The sequence below is a fragment of the Emydura macquarii genome, unplaced genomic scaffold (genome assembly GCF_026122565.2).
Source record: "Emydura macquarii macquarii isolate MOO-44397 ecotype Brisbane River unplaced genomic scaffold, CSIRO-AGI_Emac_v2 contig_2205, whole genome shotgun sequence".
Classification (NCBI taxonomy): domain Eukaryota; kingdom Metazoa; phylum Chordata; order Testudines; family Chelidae; genus Emydura; species Emydura macquarii.
The window spans coordinates 10,390,808-10,416,458 of record NW_027132342.1 but is presented as its reverse complement, the minus strand read 5'-3'; the positions used below and the strand labels follow the sequence as shown (position 1 = coordinate 10,416,458).

Here is a 25,651-nt window from a genome sequence, read left to right as displayed (position 1 = left end):
TCCAAAGTCAGCTATTGTCCTTCAAATAATGATTGCTATCACAGATGCTGTGCTAGAGCCCTTCCTACCCTGTCTCCAGACAGTGCTAGACAAATGAATCTTGTGGCTTCTGTTTCCTGGTGATTATAGATTATCCACCTGTATACCTTTCAGTTAGTTCCAGCTGCATTTACCTCTGCCCTCAGCAAGTGGCTGTTTGCTTTGTAAATTTAGACTGAGTTACTTTGAAAGGAAGAAAGTTACTGGTCTTTTCTCAGACAAAAAAGCTCTGGCTTTAGAGAGAAAATGCCAAAGTACATAGCTTAATGTTATCTTTTCACTTGGACATGCTGGGTGACTTTCTCTGGAAAAGACTTCCTAATCAGCCTGAAGCCTTCGTTGTTTCTTAAGTTTGTCTGATAGGCAAAAGGGTGCAACTGGGAAAGAAAACAAAATGGAGAAGATATTTGATCTCTGTTCTGAGTTCCAGAGAAACAAAGCCAGAATGCTGCAGGAATTAGAGGGAGAAAGAAAAGAAATGAGGACAGATAAGGTTTATTTCTCTTAGTCTACATCACATTTACACACATATTCACCCCTCCCCCACCCTGCAAAAAAAAATAAAATAAAAAAGATTCCTAGATCAGAAATAAAGGAGAGCTTCTATCACTATTTTAGAGGTGAGGAAAGAATGGGGTTCCTATTTCCAGGCAATCCATTGGTCTTTGAATATTAATTGGCAATAATGTTGACTAATTTGTAATTACTGCTAGCAGTAAACAGGCAGAGTCTGGCTGGATCCAAATATACTCTGTAGATACTGGTTTTAAAAAAGTAAGAATAAAAGATTAATCAAACTGGATCCAACTGAAAATGGAATATTAATATTTTATACCTAATTCATTAATGGATACATAGGATCTATTTGCAGAAGTGACTGTCAACAAGGGACTATCCACTAGGTGTGATATCTACAAATAGCCTGGAAAGCATGCTATAGGGATCAGTAGTGCAAAGCGGGAGGATGGATTTTAAATGACTTGGTAGAGCGCTTCTGTTTATAATATCTGTGATTCTATCACCCAGCTCTGCAAAACTGCATTTGTCTCTTTGGAAGTCTTGTTCTCTTTTTGATTTATTACCTCTGGGTCGGTTATTTTATTTGCTCTATGTTTGTAACCCCCCGGCCACCGCCACCTCCAGAGATACCACGAGCAGGGATGGAACCAGGACCATTCAGCACCGAAAGCATGGATTCTTTAGCTCAAACTAGGCACACCTATGCTTGCAGATACAGAGTCAAGCCCCAGAGATGTCAATGGGAGCTTTGCCATTGACTTCAGTGTGCATAGGATCAGGCTCTTGGTGCTAAATGACAAATGTTCAGTCCAAGATTGGGTTCGTTGCACCAACTGCAAAGTGGTGGCCTATGGAGGGAGTTCAACTCTTCTTAGAGCTTACGCACACTCCCCCTATCGGGAGTCTGTTTTCGTCTCGATGCACTACACTTGAATAAAAAACAAAAAACCTGTGGCACAGATTCTGAGCCTGGGCTATGGGGCTAAAAACTGCCTTTTACACATGCGGACTCAGGATGGAGCCAGGACTCTGTGACCCTCCCCCCTTGTGGGGTCTCAGAGCCTGGGCTCCAGCCTGAGGTCAAATGTCTACATTACAGTTTTATTGCCCCACATACTGAGCCCTGCAAGCCCAAGTCAGCTGATCCAGGATGGCCACAGCCAGGCCACTTCTATCACAGTGCAGCCCGTATCCAGGGGAGTAAGCAGAAACCACAGTGCTTTCCCAGCAGGATCAAAGCCTGCTAACTGGGTGGGAGTATTTCACATATTGTCAGCGTGCAGCAGTAGTGGGAGCGGGGGAGTCCAGACACTACACACATGAGGTTGGTAGAAGAGAAAGTATGGCATTATTTAGGAAATAGTACGTCATTATGTAAGTAAAAACTGTATTGAATTGCGTAAGACCTGGTGGGAAGAGGGTGCAGAGTGATGATGGTTGCCAGGGTGACATAAGCCTTTGCATTTCCTGACTTTTGAGTGCTCCATGGGCATTTTTAATGTAGTTCTTTGTTTTTTATAATAGATAAAGAGAGAGAGAATTCTCTCAGTGTGAGACTAACTTGAAGGTAGCTAGATGGTGATATTCTAAAATGTACATGACACATATTGTAGAGAGAATTAAGCCAGTGGAACAGTTCAGTGTGCATGGATGAGTTTTCATTCATAACAGTACGTAGACTTGGGACTCTGTTTATCCAGAATGGCTCATAGCCTCCCAAACTAGGACAGCCAGCAGACATCGCAGGCAGTCACAGACCTGGCTCTATACATGTCAGCAGGAATAATGAGAATTCAATGGGGTACAGGGAAATGTGTGCTGTATTTATTTGAGTGACTGATTTATTCCAGTGATTTACAGTGTATCCATTGCTAAGACATCTGGGAATGTAGCAGATTAAAAATACATCTGTTTGTAAATCAGAAAGATGAGGAAGAAATTAAAAAAAAGGCAGGGAAAGAATGACAGTGCCTGTGTTCAGCAAAACCTTGCCCGATAAGATAAGCCTTGCTTCATGCTCTAAAGGCTAACACAGTCAGACTCTGACAGATATTGGAGGCAGCAATATCCAAGCAGGGACTCTCACCTAGAAAGCCAGTCTTTCCTGTCCTTAGAGTGTATATCGAAAGACTGAGGAAAAAGTGGCTATATATCTAATCCTTAGTTATTACATAGGTGTTTTATTTGTGCCTATACGTTTGCATTATCTGACTTTACCAAGACTTTTATGAATTTATGAATTGAAACCAACACCAGGCTGAACGAAGGATGGTGTAATGTGTTTCTGCCAACCCCCTCTCCTAAGCTGGCATGCGGTTTCATTTTGCACTAAGGGCCTGAACCAAGTCCCATTCAAGTCATTGTAAAGTCAGATTGACCTCAGTGAGCTTTGTCTCAGATCCCATATGAAGCTTCCAAGTGTGGCCCCAAGAAAAGTTCTTTGTCTTAGCTCAGCAGGGGCTGACAAAAGTATCGTTAACTTTGTTGATGTGGCAAGGTCCACCCACATCAGCACTGACAGGGCATAATAATTTAACTACAGATGAAAATAAGTAACATGAACCATTGCTATTTTCTGGGAGTGCCAAAAGGGCAGGAAAAAAACAATATATTTCTAGATTGTGAGGGGGAAAGCCCGGCCTAAAGCACTGACCTGTTTCAGAAAGTGTGGACATGCTCTATCAATTTGCTTCAGTTCTACTGCTTGCTTCAGCCCTTCAGCCCTCATTATTTGGACTTAAGCTCAGCCAATGTGTTTTCCCACCCCCGTTTCTGTTTTAGCTAAGCTAGAATAAAATGTGTAGTCATTTAAAGGGGGGGGGAATAGGTCAGATGATAGAGACTAGACAGGATGACTTATGAGGAAAAAACTTGGGAGCTTAATTTGTATAGTCAAAAAAAAGTGGGAGTTTTGTGATTTTTTTTTTTTAAATTTATTTTCATAAGACAATGAGAAGTACAGTTACATAACATAAATACAAAGCAATAGTGTAAAGTAAGGAGACATTCTACTGTAAACAAACATTAGTGGTAAATAAGAAGTAATGTGCAGGAAGTAAAGTTTTGATACAAGAAGAGCTTTCTCATTAGAAGTACAGCTAGACAGGAGAAAGTCACTTTGCAAAATGATGGTACAATCACTACATGTGTTTGAGGCAAGATTAGATGAGTACAAAAAATGAAAGGAACACACTAATATAAATAATAAATGCCTTGTTAGGAGAAAATGAAGAATCGTCATGGAACAAAAAATGACTCCACTGAGCATAATTCCAGATGAGTAATCATGCTGAAAGTGCTCTATATTTCATTCTCATGCACCAAACTTTGCATTAGCAGGAATTAGTGGAAATTCTCCTAGTGCCCTAATGGCAAAAAGCAGTGATTGAAGGAAGTGACTTATTGCAAAGTTAATGCAAATTTGGAATACAGAACCAGGAGCCTTAAAACGCTTAAAATTTGGACAGATCTTTTGCCTGAAATAAGTTGTATACATTAATACCTTATGTAAATCTACTGTTTATACATTTAAATTGAAATATAAATACCTGCTGCTAATCTGAACTCTTAATGCAAATGTAATATTTTAGTAATGTAATACTTATTACTTGCATAAAATGGAGCGCCCAAACAAGGCAACACCTTGAATTATCTTTTTTTGCAACCAAAAGTGTTAGCAGACTGATTTTTTTTTACATATGGGAAAGAGGGACAATTTTTAATTTTTAGGTGAAGGTTGAGAGAGTTTCTTCTTTTATCGGAGCTAGTTTGCCCCTGTGTAGAGTAGATCTATCCCTCTGCCAACATTTAGGGGTCAACTAGATTTTAAGCCCTTTGGGGCAGGGACTGCCTTTTCATTTTTGCTGAACACAATGAAAGTCCATGACTGAGGATCATAGGCACTACGATAATAAGATTGCTAACTGGTCGGTAGAGCTAGCTTTAGAAATGGTATTTGTGCAGGAAGTGTCCATTTTAGGTCAAATCAACATTTTGATTTAAAAAAGAAAAAGAACTTTGAAAAATCAAATTTCAGAAAACATTGGCCACCTGTACTCCTAGATCTTCTGGAAACTTCCTTTGGCACTCGTGTGTATACTATCTATATCAGAACTTGCCTGGGTGCTTTTGAATATTTTTAAATTATCAGAAAAAATATATTACAAATATTGTTTCCCTTCATTTTAGGACACTAAAAAAATGTCCAGGCATAAACTATGAATGCCCTATCAGTTATTGAAATTATTATTTATTTTTGTAGTTTTAAATTGGCTTAACCCTTCTATCCAGCAGTAGCTCTAAATTCAAGTAATAACATCCCAAACAACTGGCCAATTTTTCAATCTCCCTTACCTCTCCTCAAAGGACAGGCAAAATAAATGAGCCCTGCAGCATACTCTGAAAGTCAACAAACCTAAGCCTTTTCAAACCAGTGAGGTTTGTACATATATACATTTTTCTCTTCAACCTGTTAAATGGCTCAGGTCAAGTGCAACTTGTGTAAATGGTATACTGCACCTTGAAGTTAATACCAGTTTAACAAATATACATTAAATAATTCAGAACTGTGGTAACTGTATACCTGGCAAAAACACTTAGCAGCATACATATGAATATACAGAATAAAGAAAATTTACTTAAAGACCGAGTACTGGCAAGATGCATAGAGGCTAGAAAAAAGAATATCCCTTCCCAATTAATCCTCTTGACTAACAATAACAGTGCGCACAACACACTTAATCCAGTTTTTTCCAAAATCCTTTGAAGTTCTACTTTACATGGCAAATTGTTACTACAGCTACCATGAGCAATGATGCAGGCAGGAATACAACTACGAAATAATTGTATCTGTTTAAAACCTAGAAAATAGAATATTTGTGAGCAAAGCTGTCCCACACTGGACAGAAATCTAGAGTGTAGTCCTGTAGTCAAGTTATTAAACCTTTACCACTTCTTAGCTATATAAACGTTATAGCTGAAGAGATCCCAGACAAGCATAGTTACTGTTGATAAGGGGCAATCAGTTGTTTAAAATTCTGTCAGGATTAAGGGGCTCTCAACAGCCATAACCATCAAACAACTGTACCCTTTCACAAGAGCCACATTTCTCTCACATACAGGTTATTTCATTGTTGGTTTTTAGTTTCCCACATCATTTACCTCACAAATGCAGAATCTTGGAAGAAAGGTGATGTCAAACTTAAAACATCTTAAGAAAACGAGTTACATACAAATGTAGGCTCCATTTTCTACTATTGTCCCTTATCCTGGGTATGTCTCACATTTTTAACTCCCAGAGTCACACTTTCAGGCTTTGGCAGGTTGATAGCTCTGACACTCAGTATTCAGAATGGTCATCTGTATTTGTGGCAAACCACACATTTTAAATAAAGCAGGATTCAATTTAAGTATCTTGAAAGGATGTTGGAATAATAATGGTTTCCTGTTCTCTGAAACAGCCTGATAGTATGGAAAAACATTTTTGTGCTAGAATATTGGCATGTATGCTAAAGCAGGACCTTCCAGATATTGTAATGTAGAAGGTTAATGAATACGCTGCTGTGGCCTATGGATAAAGGCACTGCATCTATATAGCTTTCAGAGGCTGTTAATTGGGCAGCTGATTCACATAAATTAGGAGCACGCACAGAGCGTGTGTTGTGGGAATTACAGTGTAAGAAGAAGCAGTGCAAATGCTGAGCTCTGCAGCTAAAATAAAAACATGTTGAACTTCATTTATCTGCTCTGCAATCATTGTTGCAAAGAATGACTTCTGTGCTAAGCTTGACTGAGTTAGCACCTACTGGCTTAACTCGAGGGTAGCTTCCTTTTGGCTCACTTGACAGGGCTGATGCCTTCAGGCCATAAGACTCCCAGTATCAGGTCTTGCTTTTAGTAATGTGCAGGAGCCATACAAGTGAGGTCTCCCATGGAATGGCAGACCATGATGTTAATTAGCTATCTTTTTCCAGTGTCTGGCCTCCGGCTGTCAGACATAATGGACCTTCAACAAGCTTTGTGCAATCACTCTTAGATTGTGCATTGCTCTAATCACACACAGTGATTGTTTCCATGGCCTTCTGGGTCAAATGTTTGCCAGCTAATCTGATTTACATTGAAAATGATTGCTTTCCAAGGATCATATTATATATAACTCTGTATGACAGAATTTTAACATGAGCTGCTGTACTGCTGCTTAATGGTGTCATAAAAATGAACATGTCAAGTGATGCACTGTTCCCTGTTGCAATAGCATTACATAAAATCCTAACATGCCAAAATTGAAGGAAAAGCCTTGGAATGTTGCAAAATGTTCAGAATCTTCCTGGTATTGTATTCCTCTTTTTTTCTTTTTTACTTGTGTTGACCTCTCCTGTTTGTCACCTGACAACACACACTTGAATTGGAAATGCTGCCATGCTAATGCCATTCTTGGATTTTAAACTGTCAGTGGTGTCACCTCCCTACTGAATTTGAATGTGATCATGTCACCCAAATTAACAATATTAACAGTCTGTATTTTGTAACAGGAGCTGCTAATATGTGCTCCAGATAACTAAAGTATGCCTGACACTTCCCTTAAAGTGGTAAGGTCTTATTAAATATTCACCATGTATGTAGAATATAGCGAAATATCAAGGATGAGAGATGTAAGTCTCTGATAATATAAAATAAGAACAGAGTGGTAGGTGGGAGGAAGGATAATATTGTGGTCAAGGCACAGGATTGGGAATGAGGAGATCTGGAGTTTTGTTCTTGCCTCTGTCACAAACTTTTGGTATGACCTTGCGCATGTGTCTGACTCCTTTATCCCCATCTTTGAGATGTGGACATAATAATAACCGTGTCTATCTCACAAGGGGGTTAAGGATTAATTCACTAATGTTTGTAAGGCACTTTCATATCTCAGAAGGCACTGTATGAATGCAAATTATTAGCTTCTGTTCCCTTTCATAAATATTGTGTTACTGAAAACTGGATGTAAATAACTTGTTCTTATGCCTGCATATGGGTTTGCAATTGAAATGAGGTGCACACACAAGTGCCATAAGGTTTAGTGAATGACTCTTTGGAAATTTGGGCCTGTGAGAGGAACAAAGGAAAATGCTCTGAACCAAATTCTGCGCTCAATTATTCTAGTAGGAATCTGGAATAGCTCTGTTGATGCTAACACTCCATATTTACACTGATGTAATTACAAGCAGAATGAGTTAAGTGGATCTGCCTTTGTCTAGTGTTTCCAAACTCTGGGAACAAGAATCTGAGAGGAGGGAGGAGAAGAAAGCTGCATCCTCCCTACCTCCACTGTGAATGTGCATCTGTAGCTGCAAGGCATAAGTTGGTTCTCTTAAAATCACCCTTCTTGCTTCTACAGAGGCCTCTAATGCATCCAGCCATGGAAATAGATTGTGTGTATAGCTGTAAGGCTGCAGTTTCTCTCCCTATTCTTGCACCATATAGTTCAGCTGAGTCAACTCAAGAAAGTGAGCAGTGGAGATTCCTAGAACTTCATGTGGCCATTTGGTAAAGTGAGGAATGTGGAGGAGAGGGGAAAAAATGGGCAGGTTGCTAGCTACCAGTGCAAGAAGAACCAGAAATAATCTTAAAAGAGAGAGAACAAGAAGTGGGGAAAAGTATCAAACAGACAGAAAAGGACAGGGTAAAATGGAGAGAGCAGATAGAAACGAATATTCCAGGATATGATGCATGAGGGCAATGAGACAGAGTGCCACTCACCGACAATTCCATCATAAGAGGAGTCTCATCAAAAAGATGAGCCAATGGTCTAGTGGGACAGAGTGAAAAGGACACTCCTGCTTTAAGAAAATGACCTCAGGTATTCATCAGATTGGGAGAGGTGGGGTCATTGTATAGAGAAGCAGAACATAACTGGGATACAGTGAATGGGAGGTGGAAAAAAGGAGAGGAAATGCCATATGTCAGTACAAAATTCCACATTGCAGACTGGCTGTTGTAGACAGCAGTGGAGTTAATCCTTTACCACAGCCAGTGGGGCTCTGTGCCACCTGTGCTGAGTGCTTAGGTATTAAGGTGCCTTAAAATACTTTTTAGATAGAAGAAATTGGCTAGAATACAATTAGTTTGGCACTAGCTCTCTCTCATTCTTCTTCCTATCTAATTGACCCACAGAGTAATGTCAAGATAAACCCTTTATTATAACCAGGGACTACATATGGAAACCAGGTAACAAGCTCCCTGTTATCCTGTGTAGCTGCAGTCTCTGACTGCCCAGTCCTGGGCTTAAAATCAATGTTGCCAACCTCACCATTGCATGCAAAAAGTAGCCCAAAACTCACTGAGGTTGGCAACACTAGAAAAACATCAGGGCCCCCATGCCCACGTGCAGCTCCACATATCACAGAGAAGGAGGTACCTTTAGGGTCTGCTGCTGCTCAACCTCTCACCTTCCTTCTGCTAGATCCCCACATAGATCTCTATCTGGATCTTGCCAAAGTTGGCTGATGTCATCCTCTTATAGGGCAGCCAGGGCTCCAAGGTGCTGCTAGCCAGGCACATGGGAGCAGGGAGGTCACAGGGCATTGTCAAAAGCTCTGGGGTGAGGGGAGAAAAGGCACCGGCTGTATACAACAGGCACTAGGAGACACTGTGTCTATGCACTCCACAAAGACATGGTGGCAGTTGCTGCTATTCATTCACACATGGGCAGCTTCCAGGTTTATCCCCCCACCTTCCCATTGGCTGCCTCCCCACCCAATTGCATATGTCCTTTGACCAGTAGAAAGCCTTGCTTTACCATGGCCAATGGGGCTCTGATCCCAATGCTGAGTGGCTTCTGCTAATTGGGGGGAGTGGATTTGGTTCAGGTGTGCATATGCCTTGCTGGTAGCTCATTCAAGAGGCCATCAGGTGGCAGCAAAGAGGCAGGGACTGTCTGAATTGTGGACATTTCACCCCAAGATACTTCTTGTATCCCCAAAAGTCATATGTCGCCAATTCAAGGTTTTTGTTGCTGTTGCTGAGGCCTTTCAACAGTAGCCCGATCATTTGAAAACCCCCATAAAGAGTTTGACTCATGTGTGGTTCTGAAATTTGGTTTGTCTAGGAATGGAAATGCTTTCTTAGGCCTGGTCTACACTGGTGGCTTAATTCGAATTAAAGTCCCTTAATTCGAATTAATTACTCCTGCGTCTACACTTGTGCATTGTTAATTCGAATTAAGGAGCCTTTAAAATCGAATTAATAAAACCATCTCTGCAAGTGGATTAGCGCCTGAAGTGCATCAGTTAATTCGCATTAGTGTGAGTGTGGACACAATGGGACTTAATTTGATTTAATTGGCCTCCAGACTGTATCCCATGATGCCCCATTTCAGTACCCTCCCCCAAAGCAGCCCCGGGAAGATTTAAATCTTCATTTCCTGTGGGGAATGGGTTTAAAATCCAAGCTGCAATCACCCCCCCCCACACACACACAACAAGCCCTTTGCAGTTTGTCTCTTTAAGGGTTTGAAAGATTTCACCACCCCCTCCCCGTGTGGTGAATGCGTTTTAACTGCCCAGCAATTTTAACTGCCCTTTGCAGTTTGTCCCTTTAAGATTTGTCCCTTTGAACGTTTAGCCCTTTAAAGTTTGTCCCTTTGAAAGATTTCACCACCCACCCCGTTTCCCGCATGGTGAATGTGTTTTAAATGCCAGCGGTGAGAGGAAATTATTTGCTACATTGTTTCAGTGGCCAACCTGGAAATTGATACTTTCTTAAGAGTTTATTCACAGTGCTACATGTGGATACATTGTATCATGCTTTCCATCAGTGAAATGGAAACATTTGTATCACTGTATTAATATATTAACTGACTCCGTTGTTATTTATCTTACATTCTACAGACACCTGTAGAATCAAAATCAAAGGCAAGCAATATACAGAGGGTGGTGTGGGGAGCATTAAAGGGAAACAGCATACAGTTCTAAAGTAATCCAGGATAAGCTGCAATGTATTTGTCACGGTCAAAATGAGAGCATAGTTCAGCTGGCTCCATGTGCCTGCAGCAATGGTGATCGGGGGAGTAAAAAACAGCATGAAAATCCTTTTCCTGTTTGTGTGGGGGTGGGGGAAGCAGCGCTGCATCCTGGGATGATGACACTCGTCACAACAGCCTCTATGGTTAGTTGCATTGTGGGATACCTTCCCACATTGCACTGCTTTCTAATTCGAATTAAGGCTGGCCAGTGTGGACACAAGAAACCAGCACAAACACTGTAGTGTGGACAGTCTGCAGTGCTTTCTATAAATCGCTTTCTGTAATTCGAACTAAACTAATTTGAATTAGTGCTGCAGTGTAGACATAGCCTTAGAGGGTACATGCATCCTTAGAAACATAACATGGAAGATAAATTGAGGGGGAATCCTGAGGTAGGAGCTTCTGTTTCACTCCCTTGTTGAAAATGAATAGTAAATAGTTATATCCCAGTTTAAACAGAGCCTGCTGGATCTGCTGTCAGGAGCCATGCCTGCGGGAAAAACTGTAAATCCATTTTTCTCTTAAACTATTTCCAAGACCTTTTCTTTAAAAAGGACAACATATTATCAGCTGCTCGTGTCATCCATAAAAAGCAAGACTCCTTCCCGCCCACCTGCCATAAAACTAAACTTTCTGAATTACTCTAGCATGTAATGTTCATTGGGAACAAGAGAGATGGTATCAAACCAAGCTGTAAACATCCCTTTGTAATAAATTGCAGCCTTGGAGTTTAAAAATTTTGCAGAAAGATTTGTTGATATTATTTCTTCAGGAATAACTAAGAATAATTTCTTTTTAGTTGGAAGATGACAGGTTGGACTTGACAGCACATTAGTCAGCATGAGTATTACCTCTTTTCAATAGGACAGATCCATCTTTTGCTATCATCTATCTGATACAACCCGGCATAATCAATCTGCATCCTTAGATTCTTGCTTCCGTTTCTGGGTATGGACCATGACATGGAGCAATATTTTTAAAAAACCCCAAGCCAGGAATAATGATGTACTCTTCTGTTATGGATAGGCAGAGACTGAAATTCACAATACATCCAGTGACCTAGCTTGCATCTGAAGTATTAGTTAGGCCATTTGTTTGCTGTATGAAAAATTAAGTCTGTTGCAGTAAGTTGTAGTCCCTGTAATATTGCCTGGGTTTTTTTTAAGAGCAGAAGGGACCATTATTTAATCTGACCTCCTGTGTAATACAAGCCATAGAATTTTATCTGATTCCTGAATCAAGCCATGAGGATCAATAACTTGTGGCTGAACTATAGGATATCTTTTAGAAAAACATCCAGTGTCAATTTAAAGATTTCAAGTGATGGAAAATTCACTACATCCTCTAGTATGTTGTTTCAGTGACTAGTTATCGAAAGGACCTAATCAGAAGCAGGCCACTATTATATTGGGCACTGTCCAAATCAGATGAAGAAGCAATCCTTCCACTGGAAAGCTTACAGTCAAAGCCGGGAGGGGAATAGAGTTTTTAATATACATGAACATGGTCACGATTAACATAATTTTGATAGTTACATGTTTTGCTGCTTCTTTTCAATTGTGAGGAGAGAAATGGTACGATGAGGAATTATGGCAGGAACAATGAATTTTGGAAAAGGAAGAAAGGACAAGAGGGACAGTCAGTTTGCCAGCTGTCTAGCTATGGTCCTGGGCAGAAATTTGTAGGCTTCATGGCAAAGGTGAGCCATGAGTAATAATTTATTAGATTTGAGTGTTCTTCCCAAAGGTTAAAAGAGAGAACCTACTGAAACTAAGAGGGGAAAAGTAAAATGGTTTGCTAATTAAATTAGATAAATGTGCAAAGAAAAGTTCTATATGATGTGATCTACCACTCTGTTTGGGAGAACATCTTTCCAGTGACTTGCATTTGTATGTGATAGAAACTGAGTGATTGAGAGATTTTTAAATATATTCCCACTTTTCTTCAGGCAATACGTTGATCACCCAATATGAGCACTGTGACAAGTATAACTTGTTCTGCTTCGGCCAACAGAGGGGCCTGAATCCAGGACCTTTAACATGAAAAGCATTAGTCTCTACTGCTCAAACTGGAGGATAGGGCCTCTTCACTGGAAAGAGTAGCAGGCTGATAAAGCTGGTGATAAAGATCCCTTGCTGTGGTTGTATGAGTTACATACAACTATAGTTACATAAATCACCTGTATAATCTGCCTATATATCTCCCTGTATTGGATCGATGTTCTTAACATACCCTTAAGGATCAATCTCACTACTGCATTACTCCAGTGTTATCCCCTTTTAATTCTATTGAAACCAAAAGTTACATATACTAAAAGAAACTTGAGTAACATAGTGGTGAATCAGGCAGGCCCTCGCTAGTTTAAAAACAAACAAACAAAACACTACTAACATCATGTGGAGAGAGAGGAGCTTGGTGATGGAGATATCATTTTTCATACTGGGTGCCAAGCAAAGTTCCAGCCACTAGATTTTTAATGTACCTCTGTAATTCAGTATACTTGGGTTCCATTCTTTCTCAGGAAAGAGCAAATTATCTACTGGCATTAAGAATTTACCTCCTGACATAGATACATTTTAGTGATTTAAGCCAGAGCAGCTACTTTTCTGTTTCTCCTTTTCAGCTTCTGTCACTAATCAGCATGCTAACCTTCCCATAAATGAGAGGCAGTCTGTTTGGGTTGGAATTAGACAGACATCTGCGGTACCGCCTACTGCACATTCTTTCGTTTTTATTAGCTCTACCACCACCCTCAATCTTGGTCTTTAACAGTTCTAGCAATGCAGAGACCAAATGAGCGACAGATTCTGAGCTCTTGCTGGAAATAGGATGTAACATTGAAATCAGTAAATTATCTGCATTGAGTCTGTCTTGATACCCTCCATTTCTCAGCCTGGATGGATTTTGTTAGAACCACATGGGTTTGTTCATTTCATATGGACCCTCTATTAAGCTTTGAGTTTCAGAGTCTGCTTGCTCCCTCATTTAGCAGCAGACAGGTTGAGAAATACTTCACACATAAACACTACCAGCCTAACTCTAGTATCCTTAATATATACAGTATCACAAAAAGGCTTCATGTATTCATTTAGGCGTGGAATAACAAGCAGATTTTAAGGCAATATTTCAAGTCACTGAGGAAGTGGTTTGGTGGCTTGAAAAGAGAGGGAAAGAAGTTTCTACATGGGGTAGCATGCTTCATATAAAAGCAGAATAGACAGAGCGAGAATCTAAACAGGGATTCCCTGGCTATGGAGCTGTGGGGAGAAAGTAGAGAGGGGGTCAGAACTGGAGGAAAAGAATAAGCAGGCAGAGGAATGGAATGAGCAGGATTGGAGGCAAGTGTTGCTACTGGATTTAATTTTTCTGCAAAGTATTAAACAATTGCAGGTTTGGGAACTTAATTGAAAAATTGTTCCGCATTCATACATCTAAGAGCTCCTGTATCGCCTCTAAACAGGAGGGAAACACACATTCTCGAAGCCTCCCATTAAAAAAATCAGACTGCTTTCCTAGTGAGTAAGACTTATTTTATGGAAGGGAAAGTCATAGGCATTGTTTGAACAACAGTATGGGCAGTGCAGTGCATGCTAGAGAGGACCCTAAGATAAAAGGAGATGAAAATGAATGACTTAATTATAACCCAGATTCATCCATGGTTTACTCTGGCACAGAGTCTCCATGGTTACAATTACACACAGGAGAGAGTAGCACCATAGGGTGGCACCAACCAGCCCTTCATCCTCCGGCCTGAAGGTTGCCCTAAATGGCAGATACTGACGGGAAGCATTGAGTGGGGGAATACCCTATCGCTGCCTCTGCCAGCAAGGTTCCTGTGGATCAACCAGCTGAACTTAAAGCTGCCTTTCCCTGGCAGAACCTCTGAGAGAGGGTGGTGATGGAAGCCCTAATTGACTTCTTAAGGAATGGATTATTCATCTTCTTCCTTCTGTTCTGGCTAGTGATTCACCTCTCGGCATGTCTTCACTGACGGCGGCAAATTCGCCACTGTCAGATTGATCTATCGGCTCGATTGAGTGGTCAGTGAAGACCTGCTCAATTGATCCAGAAGTCTACACATTAAAACGACCCCCTCAAGTGGTGTAGCTCTGCATCGATGGGAACACATTTCCTGTCGGTGCAGCACAGTGAAGACGCCACGTAGAAGAGGTTGTGTAACTCCCGTCAACTGCTGCCGAATTTCAAGGTAAGTGTAGATCTGGCCTCACTTACTTTGACTTTATGCAGGTGTAACATACTTATTAAAATAAAGCCAGAAGAGGCCATCATGTTCATCTGACTGCCTACCTAACACAGACCATAGAATGAATGTCACTAATTTCCTCATCTAGTCCAAAACTTCTATTTGAGCTGTAGCGTATATTTTAGAAAGACATTCAATCTTGATTTAAAGACTTCAAATGGATGGCGAATCCACCATGGCTTTATGTGAAGTTGTTCTGATGGTTAATTTTACTTGCTGTTCTCTTTTTAAAAAAAAAATGTGCATCCTATTTCTCCTCTGAATTTGTCTAGCGTCAACTTACTGCCATTAGGTCTTATTAAGCCTTTGTCCTGTAGATTAATGAGCGGTCTACTATCAGAAATCTTCCCATAAGGTACTTAGAGCATGATTTAATTACACTTACTTTCTTAAATCAATTAAGTAACTCCCAATGTGAGAGGAGAATTGGATATCAGACCCCACATCCTGTGTGCATCAGCAAATATGAATCCAGACCAACCCCTGGGGTTTTAATGGGGTTTTATAGGTTCATCCCCATATTTCTTTGAAATGTGCTATGTGTCTTAAATTGGAGTGTTCAGCACATTAAGCATGTTTTAGAGTTTATGCATCAAATGCTCACTTGACTTATTTTTAACTCTGAGGAAACTCTTCTCTTTTCAGAATTCCCAAATGGAGAGAGAATAATAATGTTCCTGAACCAGTGAGCTTTGACCCATGTCCTAGTTAAAAAACAAGCAAGCATTCTTCTCTGTTGCCATCAACACTGGCTCATAAAATTGAACGTAGTATAGAACCCTCCAACAGCAGTGAAATTAACTACAGATTGCATGCACCTTCAGAGACATCACTCTGCTTCCTGTGTTTTGTGGGTATAATTGCCTTTTCCACCCATTCTGCTATTGTAAAATTGGCATTTCTATGCAACCCTTCTCATGAGAGACAGAAAGTGAGAGAAGCAAAAGGAGTGTGAAAATCCCCATGCTTACATCCCCTCCTCCAACTACCACTAGGAAGAATTCACAATTGGGCTCAGAGCTGTGTGAAGAAAAATGACAGGCTGAAATTCTGATTTTTAAAATCTTCAGGAATCTCTCCTGTAATTCCTGTGTCGTAAAGGGTCGTGTGCTAAATATAAATCTTTCCAGGCAACCTAAGAAGAGGAACAGTCAGGAAGCTTGTGCTTAGAAAAAAACTGAACTGATACTCTGATGGCAGATTACAAAGTGCTGTGTATCATCAATTAAACCTGCATTATTTTTAAGACCCAAACTGCTTTGAATTTGGAAGGTGTACTTTGGATGGCTCAGACAGGTGGTTTTAGATGACATTTGATCTTCCACTGTTGGCAGGGAGGGGGAAAAATAGCGCTCTTATTTCATTTGGAATGTGTTACAAAATTGGCATCCACAGGAATCTACTCTCAAGTGAAGTGATTCTCTCCCACATTCAGAGCTGCAGCTCATCTGAATGCTTGGATTAAGTTGATCAATAGGCAGTCACTTTGAAATCCGTTGTTATTTCTCTTCAGCTCCATCTATGGTGACAACTGACTTGCTAACAGGTAATGTTATTTATACTGCTTTTTACTGAATCTGTACCATGAAATATCACTTTGGAAGGGAATTCATTTTGGTTTAAAGGCACAGACGTGCCTCACTTTTAAACAGTGAGCTACCCATTTTGCCTTTCAGTGTGTTAGTAGCACTTTAAAATGTAATGATCTAGTTAATGTTAAATGTTAGAGGAAATCCTATTGACAGAATTTTGATATCCATATTAAAACTAAAGACAACTCAAATGGTTATACTTCAGGAATTATTCATTCGTGCATTTTAAAAGCTCTAAGGTTCTTATGTTTTAGAAACATACCTGGAAGCTCCTACTGTAAAGTCAAGACACCTAGTTTTTTTTCTTAATTTTTTTTTTAAACCAGTGCAGGAAGGTATCTGGATTGCTCTGTCAGGAAACCATCTGCCTTTTCCCAGAGGATAATGTGTTTCAGAAAACTAGCAACTGTCTTTGTCCTTATTGTTTTGCTGTAATAAAAATAATTTAAAGTACACATAATGATAACACCACATGTATTTATTTAATACAGCTAATTTGTTTCCAGTAAGCACTTTTTTTGGAAAGCCACCAGAATTACAGTATGGGAATTGAGAAATCAGCAGCCTGTGAAAGAAGCAATAATTCTTACATGTAGCTCTTGGTAGCTGAAATGTTAGGGTTTACAAAAGAAGACAGATCTATGTATCATAAATAAATTGCTGAAGAGGGTTAACTCTTGAAATGCTGCTATATTTTAGCCTGCCAAAAATGAATGTTGAGCCAGACATTCACAGTCTCCAAAGGCTGATAGGGTTGTGTTGAGGTAGAACATAACTTCCTAGTCTACATTCATGTGCAGAAAAATCCCCTGAGAGAAATATTTATCTCAAACACTTTCCCTTAAACCACTGAGTTTTAAGCTTTTGCAGTTTTTGAATGGACCACTTATTGCAAAGGGCAAAATTGAATTCTGTATGAACTATAGATTAACATGGCTATTCTAATAGGAAAGGCCTTACATTGTGGGACTGAAAAAAAGCCACAATTCTCTAATGCATTGGGGGCTTGCTTATCCTCTGATACATGAACATTTCCAAATATTAATTACTGTCTGAATGGATTCTTTACCTAATCTTTAAAAAGGATTTTTTTTTAAGGCGAGAGGATTAAATTTAATCCATATTTCCCTGTGAAAAAGGAGATCATTTTATTAAAGCATTTTGGGAATCCAGGATTATTGCTGTTCTTGTAATGTGGATGCTGAATGTCCCATTTCCCCCCTCAACTGAACTTTCTGTTGATTGATGGCAAGGGACCCTTTCAAGTGGAAGTGGATTCTCCAACTCTGATAGATTTTGCTATTGAACTGAATTGGGTACATTAGAAAGTTTTAATATACAGAATTTATATGATGCTTGTAAGTAAAGATGAGGTGCATTCTGATTTGTAGGTATAAGTTCTTGGAGTACAAGGATATAGTCATATTTAAATGGGCAATACAAATGTCACTTAGCCTCCTTGTTGAGTATCTAAAACACAACTGGACATGAAAATAAACAATTAACTTGCCCCCTAGATATAGTCCTTTCATTATTACATATATGGTGGTAGTGCCTAGCTGTCTCAACCAATATTGAGGTCTATTTGTGCTAGGTGCTGTCCCTGCCCCCAAAAGCTTACAATCTACATTGGTGAGATAGACAAGTGGCAGGACAAAGGAAGTACAGATGGGGAATGGAGACATGGAAAGATTATTTGCCCATGATCACACAGGGCATCTGTCGCAGAGCAGGATATTGAACCAGATTCAGCTCTGTTAACTTGAACCCAGAACTTCTGAGTCACAGTTCAGTGCTTTAACCACAGGATCATTCTTCTTTTTGCAAGGGCTTCAGTTTCCATGCCTGCCAATCCAGTACTTTTTCCCTCAGAATATAATTTACTAAAGCAATTAAGAAAAACAAAGCATGTTTTAGTCCAAATGGTCCATGGGCAAAACAAAATGCAAATTGCTGTCTCCACAGCTCTTTTCTGTGGCCAGTAGGGTAATGATCTTGCCAGTTCTTGGGAGTGGCTTGCCATCACTTCCTCTGGAAATGGCAGAAAAGGAAGGCCAACCCTGTCGGAAGGAAGGAACCAGGAAGGAAACTGCTCTTCTTTCCACCCCGTTTTTTGCCAGATGTTTGAGGTTGTATCTGTAGCAGTAACAAATATTGGCCCTTGTCAGATGACAAGTGCATGTTGCCTTTAGAGCTCTGACCCAGATTATGTGAGTGGGACCAAGAAATAAAGTTTTGGTTCCATGGGAACCCACTAGTTGATGGGCCGTGTTACCTATCCTGATAGGTCAGTTCCATGTTTTACTGCTAGAAACTTACTGAATGCAATTTTGAGGTCTAGTAAGCATTTTTCCCTCTCCGAGGGTATGGGAGTAGCCTTTCCTTGGGGGATTTGGCTGGGGTAATTTGTTTACAGTAGTAAGCTCTGCACTGGGCATTGTTGTAGCTTTATTGGGTACATGATTTTTGTCATATGTGTTGGGCAAGACTCCCTTGTGGTGGTGATTTGATGTTTTAGGTTAAAAAATATACTCACATAGTAGAGATGACTGGGGGATAATTAGGCGTAAAACAGGAAAAAAAATTCAACATTTACCAGGAGAAATGTTTGCTTTCCAGTCTTCTCTAATACTGAGACTAGTCCTAATGCTTAGGCAGGGAAGTAGGCCACACAATCAAGCACTCGGAGGGCCATACACTGTATGGACCTATTTGCTCCTATAGATCAGGAACTAGATTGGGATGCACGTGCTTGGGTCAGAAGCCAAATTTCCCTGGAAATGTAGGCTAGAAGAATGCTCTGGTGTTTGATGGTAACCGTGAGATGAGTGGACAACCACAGGGGCTAGAGCTTTCTTCTAGATGAACATTTTCACTTATTTGTTATACAATTGTAGACTGTGGGCTTTTGTTTAAAACCTGGGCAGATGTGTAGGTGTGCTAATTCACCGACAACCACCTTTTTATTTATTTCCATGAACTGCACTGTATCTACTTGACATAACTCTACCCTCCTAAGGCATTATGGAGTGTCTTGAATTTTCTCTAGCAATAACTGCAGTAAGGGTTTTGCCATCGTAATGAAATATAAAGCTTATGGGGTAGTATTTTAAAATTGGAAATATAATTTACATAGGACACTGATTCAATATTTTGGTGACATTTTCAGATTCTGTTATTATCCGTGTATTTGATATTCATTTTATAATTGCCCTAAAGATACTGAATTTATCAGCTATGATTTTACATGCTGCTGCTATTGTAACTCTAGCAAAAAACCCATGAGTCCTTGAAATAAAATCTTAACCATGTGAAATATACCTGGTTATGGAATGTGCAGTCTTCCTCATTTGTCAGATAATTATAAATACTATACTGCCTCTGGCCTTACTTGCTGTCTCTGAAGGCCTGCCTGTACCCCAAACCAACACATGATTAACTTGAATAGGATTACTCTTGTGCTTAAAGTTAAGCACCTGCTGTATTGCTTTGCTGGATCAAAGCTTTCGTTATGCATTTATTAAGTCTTTTTAGCATACTCTGGATTTGGGATGCTCTACAGTAGTAGATCATAAGGATTTTTTTTTAACATCAATTTAGTATGTGTGTATGTTTGACACAACTGGAAGGGGATACCCTCTTCATAGCCACAGCCTGTAGTATAATCTTGTTGTGACTAAGCACAGTTCCCACACTCCCTCCTAGCAGCATGCGTCAATGCTGACCAGCTAGCATTTCCTCACACCCTTCCTCTGGGACGCCGCTATCTCATAGGGACGAGAGATGTGGTAAACAGAGACCAGTTGTCAAAAGGCCACTTTGGGGCTGCAGCTCTTTGTCCATGCCATAATTGAAGGGCCAGCTATCAGTTGACTGAGGCGTTGTGGTAGTGGTCAGGCAGCTCTAAAGAAAGGTGCTTTTAAAAGAGAGTTAGTCTTTTTTTTGTGGGCAAAACATCCAGATGAAAAAGATCTTCAGATTCTCAAGGCTGGAGAATAGTGTTTGAAATAGTTCTTATTTTGTTACTGTTATGTTTCCAGAGCATGTTTAAAAACTGCAAGGCAACATTGACAACAGCTGCTTTCTATGTTTAGTTTATCTCCACTATGTCACAGAAGATATTTTAATCTAAATCTTTGGGTTCTCTGTGTTTGCCCCAGTGCCTGATAGTGTGTTTCTTGAGAGAGGGAGAGAGGAAAGGAAAAAAAAAAAAAAAGACTCTCTCTCTCTCTCTCTCTCTCTCACACACACACACACACACACACACACACACACACACACACACACAACTGTGCAATGGGGTGCAGTCTCAGTCAGCTCACATCATTTAGGCCATGGAAGTCTTTGTCATTTTTCCATACCCATGCATCCATAAAATAATTTGGTTCAGAGTGGCCTTTACATTTGTTATTTCCTTAATATAAGTTTCCACAAGAGAGAGTACACTGTGTACAAATGTCCTCTGTACTGCATGCAACACATAATTATAGCTGTTTGTGCAGTGGAATTCTCCCCATTTAAAGATGCAGAACTGAGAAAACAAGACAAAAGATACAATTGACATCCATCACATCAAGGAATTCAGAGTTTTCCAACATCAAAACATTTCTGATAACTTTAATAAAGACACACATTTTACACTGGTAAGGGGTTAAAAAAAATCCAAAATAACACAGGAGGAGTAAATAGGGAACTAAGACAGGACTACTTGGAGGAATGGGTAATACATACATGGAATAACATACTAGGGAAGGCAGGAAACGAAAGGGTGGTGGGTGTAGTGTAAGGACTTGTCTACTTGGTGCCTTTAGCCCACACAAGCAGGGGAGTAAGTTCTGATGCGCACTCTTGTCACGCTCTAACTGGTCTGTATGGTCCCAGCTGGCACTCACTAAAAGTTCACTGGTGTGTGATAATGTAGTACTGTTTAAAACAGGATTACTTTAATGTGCACTGAGGAACTTTTAATGCATGCTAGCAGGGTCCACACATGCTAGTTAGTGTGAGACATTAGTGCATGTTAAAACTTACACCCCTGCTCATGCAGGCTAAGACACTAGGTAGACAAGTCCTAAGATTCACCTAGAATTTCTTCTGAAGATAGGATTTAAAGACTGTGAAGAAACAATAGGAACAAGAATACTAGGTTAAAACAAAACTGGAAGACATGTCGTGCTAGATCACTGTCTCCTGTCCTTCTTATTTCATATGTATTTCAATTAAAATAACTTCTTATCCAACAGTCAGACTATCCCCAAGAAGAGACAAAGTAACATTGAGCTTTGAAAAATTTGGTATCCAGAAGAATGCATCCTTAATGATATCCCTGCAGTTTTAGTGACCCTACTGGTATTACAGTACTCTCCAGAAATGGAATAAGAGATCTAAAACAGTGGGTCTCAACCTTTTCAGACTATGTACTCCTTTCAGGAGTCTGATTTGTCTTGCACACCCCAAGTTTTGCCTCACTGAAAAATCTACTTGTTTACAAAAATCAGATATAAAACTACAAAAGTGTCACAGCACACTATTACTGAAAAATTGCTTGCTTTCTCCTTTTTAACCATAGAATTCTAAAATAAATCAATTGAAATATAAATATTGTACTTATATTTCAGTGTTTAGCATATAGAGCAGTCATTGTCTATACAAACAAGTCATTACCTGTATGAAATTTTAGATTGCATTGACTTTACTAGTGCTTTTTATGTAGCCTGTTCTAGATATTTGCCTAATTTTACATGAGTTGATATACCACCCCACCTCCCCTCCCCAGAAGACCTCTGTGTATCCCCAGGGAACATGTACCCTGAGAACCACTGATCTAAGAAATAGGAACTGCTCTACTTTCTCATGTTAATTTGCACATGAGCTCTCCTCTTCTAAGGCTCTGTGTGCTTTATAGACCTTAATCACAAATTTTGTCAGTGTATGTAGAAGGCAACACCAAGTTCTAGGTCTTTATATATGTATAATGCAGACCTCATTTAGACATCCTGGCTTTTGAGGTTCTATCTGAATAAAGGAGTTTACAATCATGATTTAAAAAAAGCACAAGGAGACAGGTCCATACCACTTTCTAAGGATGATCTGATCTGTTCCAGCTAAGATGGCTGCAGTGGGGCTCCTCTGGAGTATGTGGCATTTGAATTTACCAGCACCGGTTTTGGGGAGTAAGGTACCAGTCAGTGTGAGTAAGAGAATTCGTATCTGACCCTCAGGCTGACCACACTCCCAGCCCTACCTCTCCAGGTAGCTAAAGTTAGGTTCCAAAATTCATACCTGGACACCTCAGTAGATGTAGACTGCTTCCTTTGAAGCATCTGCAGCTCCTGTTGATTTGAGGTTGCTCAGGCCTGCCTTTCAGGTATCTCAATATAGATTTTTGGACACTAACTTCTTGAGCTTTGAAGAGTTTGGCACATGAATTTAGAATGAGCAAGAAACTTGGCAGGAGCATTTTGAACACAATGAATTTTCTCGGGGTTTGAGGGAGCCACAAGGGACTTTTAATAATTAATGCAAGAACAGCAATTCTCAAAGTGTGGCCTGCAAGGAAGTGTCAGGATACAGGCCACGACATTCTGCTCCATTTTTTCTAAATGTTTATATAGCTTTAATTGAAAAGAGGAACATTGATGATTAATGATCATTGATAATCATTGATCATTAATGATCTGGAAGATGGGGTAGATTGCACCCTCAGCAAGTTTGCAGATGACACTAAGCTGGGGGGATAAGCCTAGAAGGTAGCGATAGGATACAGAAGGACCTAAACAAACTGGAGGATTGGGCCAAAAGAAATCTCATGAGGTTCAACAAAGAAAAGTGCAGAGTCCTCCACGTAGGAAGGAAGAATCCCATGCACAGCTATAGCCGGGGACCGACGAGCTAGGCAGCAGTTCTGCAGAAAAGGACCTGGGGGTAACAGTGGATAAAAAGCTGGATATGAGAGTCAGCAGTGTGCCCTGGTTGTCAAGAAGGCTAATAGCATACTGGGCTGCATTAGGAGGAGCATAGCCAGCAGGATGCAGGAAGTGATTATTCCCCTCTATTCGGCATTGGTAAGGCCGCATTTAGAGTATTGTGTCCAGTTTTGGCCCACTACAAAAAGGATGTGGACAAGTTGGAGAGAGTACAGCGGAGGGCAACAAAAATGATTAGGGGGCTGGAGCACAGGACTTATGAGGAGAGGCTAAGGAAACTGGGCTTGTTTAGTCTGCAAAAGAGAAGAATGAGGGGGGATTTGATAGCAGCTTAACTACCTGAAAGGGGGTTCCAGGGAGGATGGGGCTAAGCTGTTCTCGGTGGTGGCAGATGACAGAACAAGGAGCAACGGTCTCAAGTTGCAGTTGGGGAGGTCTAGGTTGGACATTAGGAAAAAGTTTTTCACTAGGAGGGTAGTGAAGCACTGGAATGGGTTACCTAGGGAGGTGGTGGAATCTCCATCTTTAGAGGTTTTTAAGCTGAGGCTTGACAAAGCCCTGGATGGGATGATTTAGCTGGGGTTAGTCCTGCTTTGAGCAGGGGGTTGGACTAGATGACCTCCTGAGGTCCCTTCCAACTCTAATATTCTATGATTCTATGATGCCTTTAAGAGCTCCATGTGAAGAAGTAAACTTAGGAAGCAATTTGCAGTGCACAGCAACTTCACTGCTCTTCCACTTGGAAAAGCAGCTGGAGGTAAGAAGGAAGTAGCCTGTCTGCCTCCCTTAGAGGTTACTGCTACACAAAAGCAAGCACAACCTGCTTGAGATCTGCTCGTGTTCTGCAGGAGCCATCATTAAGAGACCAGTATCAAGGGGACCCAGGCAGCATGTGGAAGGGAAGAACCAGATGTCAAAGAAATACTTACAGGGAGGAGTCAGAAAGGCAGAGTAGCATGTGCAAGGAACTCATGGGGGAATGAGGAACAAAACAGACATGTTAGAGAATTAAATACAAACCAAATGGAGAAAGTGTGATCAATTTACTGTAAATTATAGTCATGGATTTACCAATGACTTGAATGGAGCTGGGTGAAATTTTGACTGAAAATTTTTGTTGGAAAAAATGCAGATTCGTGGACCCACAGAGGATTTTGCATATTAATGTTGATTTCACCAAATTGTTTTGACCAAAAAGAAATCCTGAAAAATCAAAACATTTTGTTTTGATTCTTACAAAATGTTTTTTTATTCTACATGACTTTTTGATTTGAAATTCCCTTTGTTTACTTTAAAAAACAAAGCTCTAAATCAAAATGAAATGTTTCATTTGACACAAAACAAATTTTTGATCCCCCTTCCCTCCATTGCCAGTGAACTGAAAAAGCCATTATTCATCCACCTTTCATCTTGAACACTCTGTTCTATCTAGACTCTTATACTATGCCCATGGTATCTGAACCGCTAAGTGGTAGTGGTAGGACACTGAGTCTGTGCCTTAGCTTCTCTCTGTTAAATAATGTTAATACTTTCCATCTTGACACAATGCTAAAAAGATTGATTTGTAAAGTGTTTTGTAGACACACAAATATTTACAGACATACTAAGTATTACCAAAATATTTATGTAGATGAGTTGAACAAACTTTGCAACAAAAGATACGTTGTTTTGCATCAGTCAGTGATAAATCATAAGTTCAGATAAGAAAAACTGTAGTTAAATTAATTGGAATAACCCGACACCACTCTGTTCATTTACATTCACTCCGCACTAGTGCTCAGGTAAATGGTTGATCAGAATATAATTGCTGTATGTTCACAGAATAACTCTTTCAAAACCAATTTCTTTAGCTGATATAGGATGCTGCATTATGTCTTAGTAACTTTGTTGTGGGGGAATTTGTGACACCCTCTGGCTGAAAATACCCCAAGCCCCCATATTCACCAATGTCATAACTATAATATGTTCTGTACAAAGTATGCCTTGTTTGGTATTATTTTAAGTCTTGATTTGCTAAACATTAATATCCTGTTATATTGTATGTGCTGCCACAGTATGTGAAGATATAAAATATTGTTGTAAATACTACTAGAACATGTCGTGAGGTGGGAACCACCTAAACCAGCTTTTCAGGTACCACAATGAACTGGCCATATGTGCTAATGGGCCATCAAGGAAAGATTCCACTACTAGAGATCCCTTACAGTGAAGGCTTCATTTTAGGATGCACATTCACAATGGGGTTGCTTGACCAATGGGAAGCAGCCACCACATCACATGCATGGAATGTTTTAGCAAACTGAAACAGACT

The 25,651-nt window shown here is 40.1% G+C and overlaps 1 protein-coding gene across 1 annotated transcript in view; it reads left to right on the top strand.

Annotated features, from left to right (window-relative positions):
• Positions 1-16,267: 16,267 nt before the first annotated feature.
• SHISAL1 (shisa like 1) overlaps positions 16,268-25,651 on the top strand; it is a 251,849-nt gene continuing 242,465 nt past the window's right edge. The window contains exon 1 of the mRNA XM_067558990.1: positions 16,268-16,368. The gene's annotated coding sequence lies outside the window, so the exon portion shown is untranslated. The remainder of the gene's footprint in view (positions 16,369-25,651) is intronic.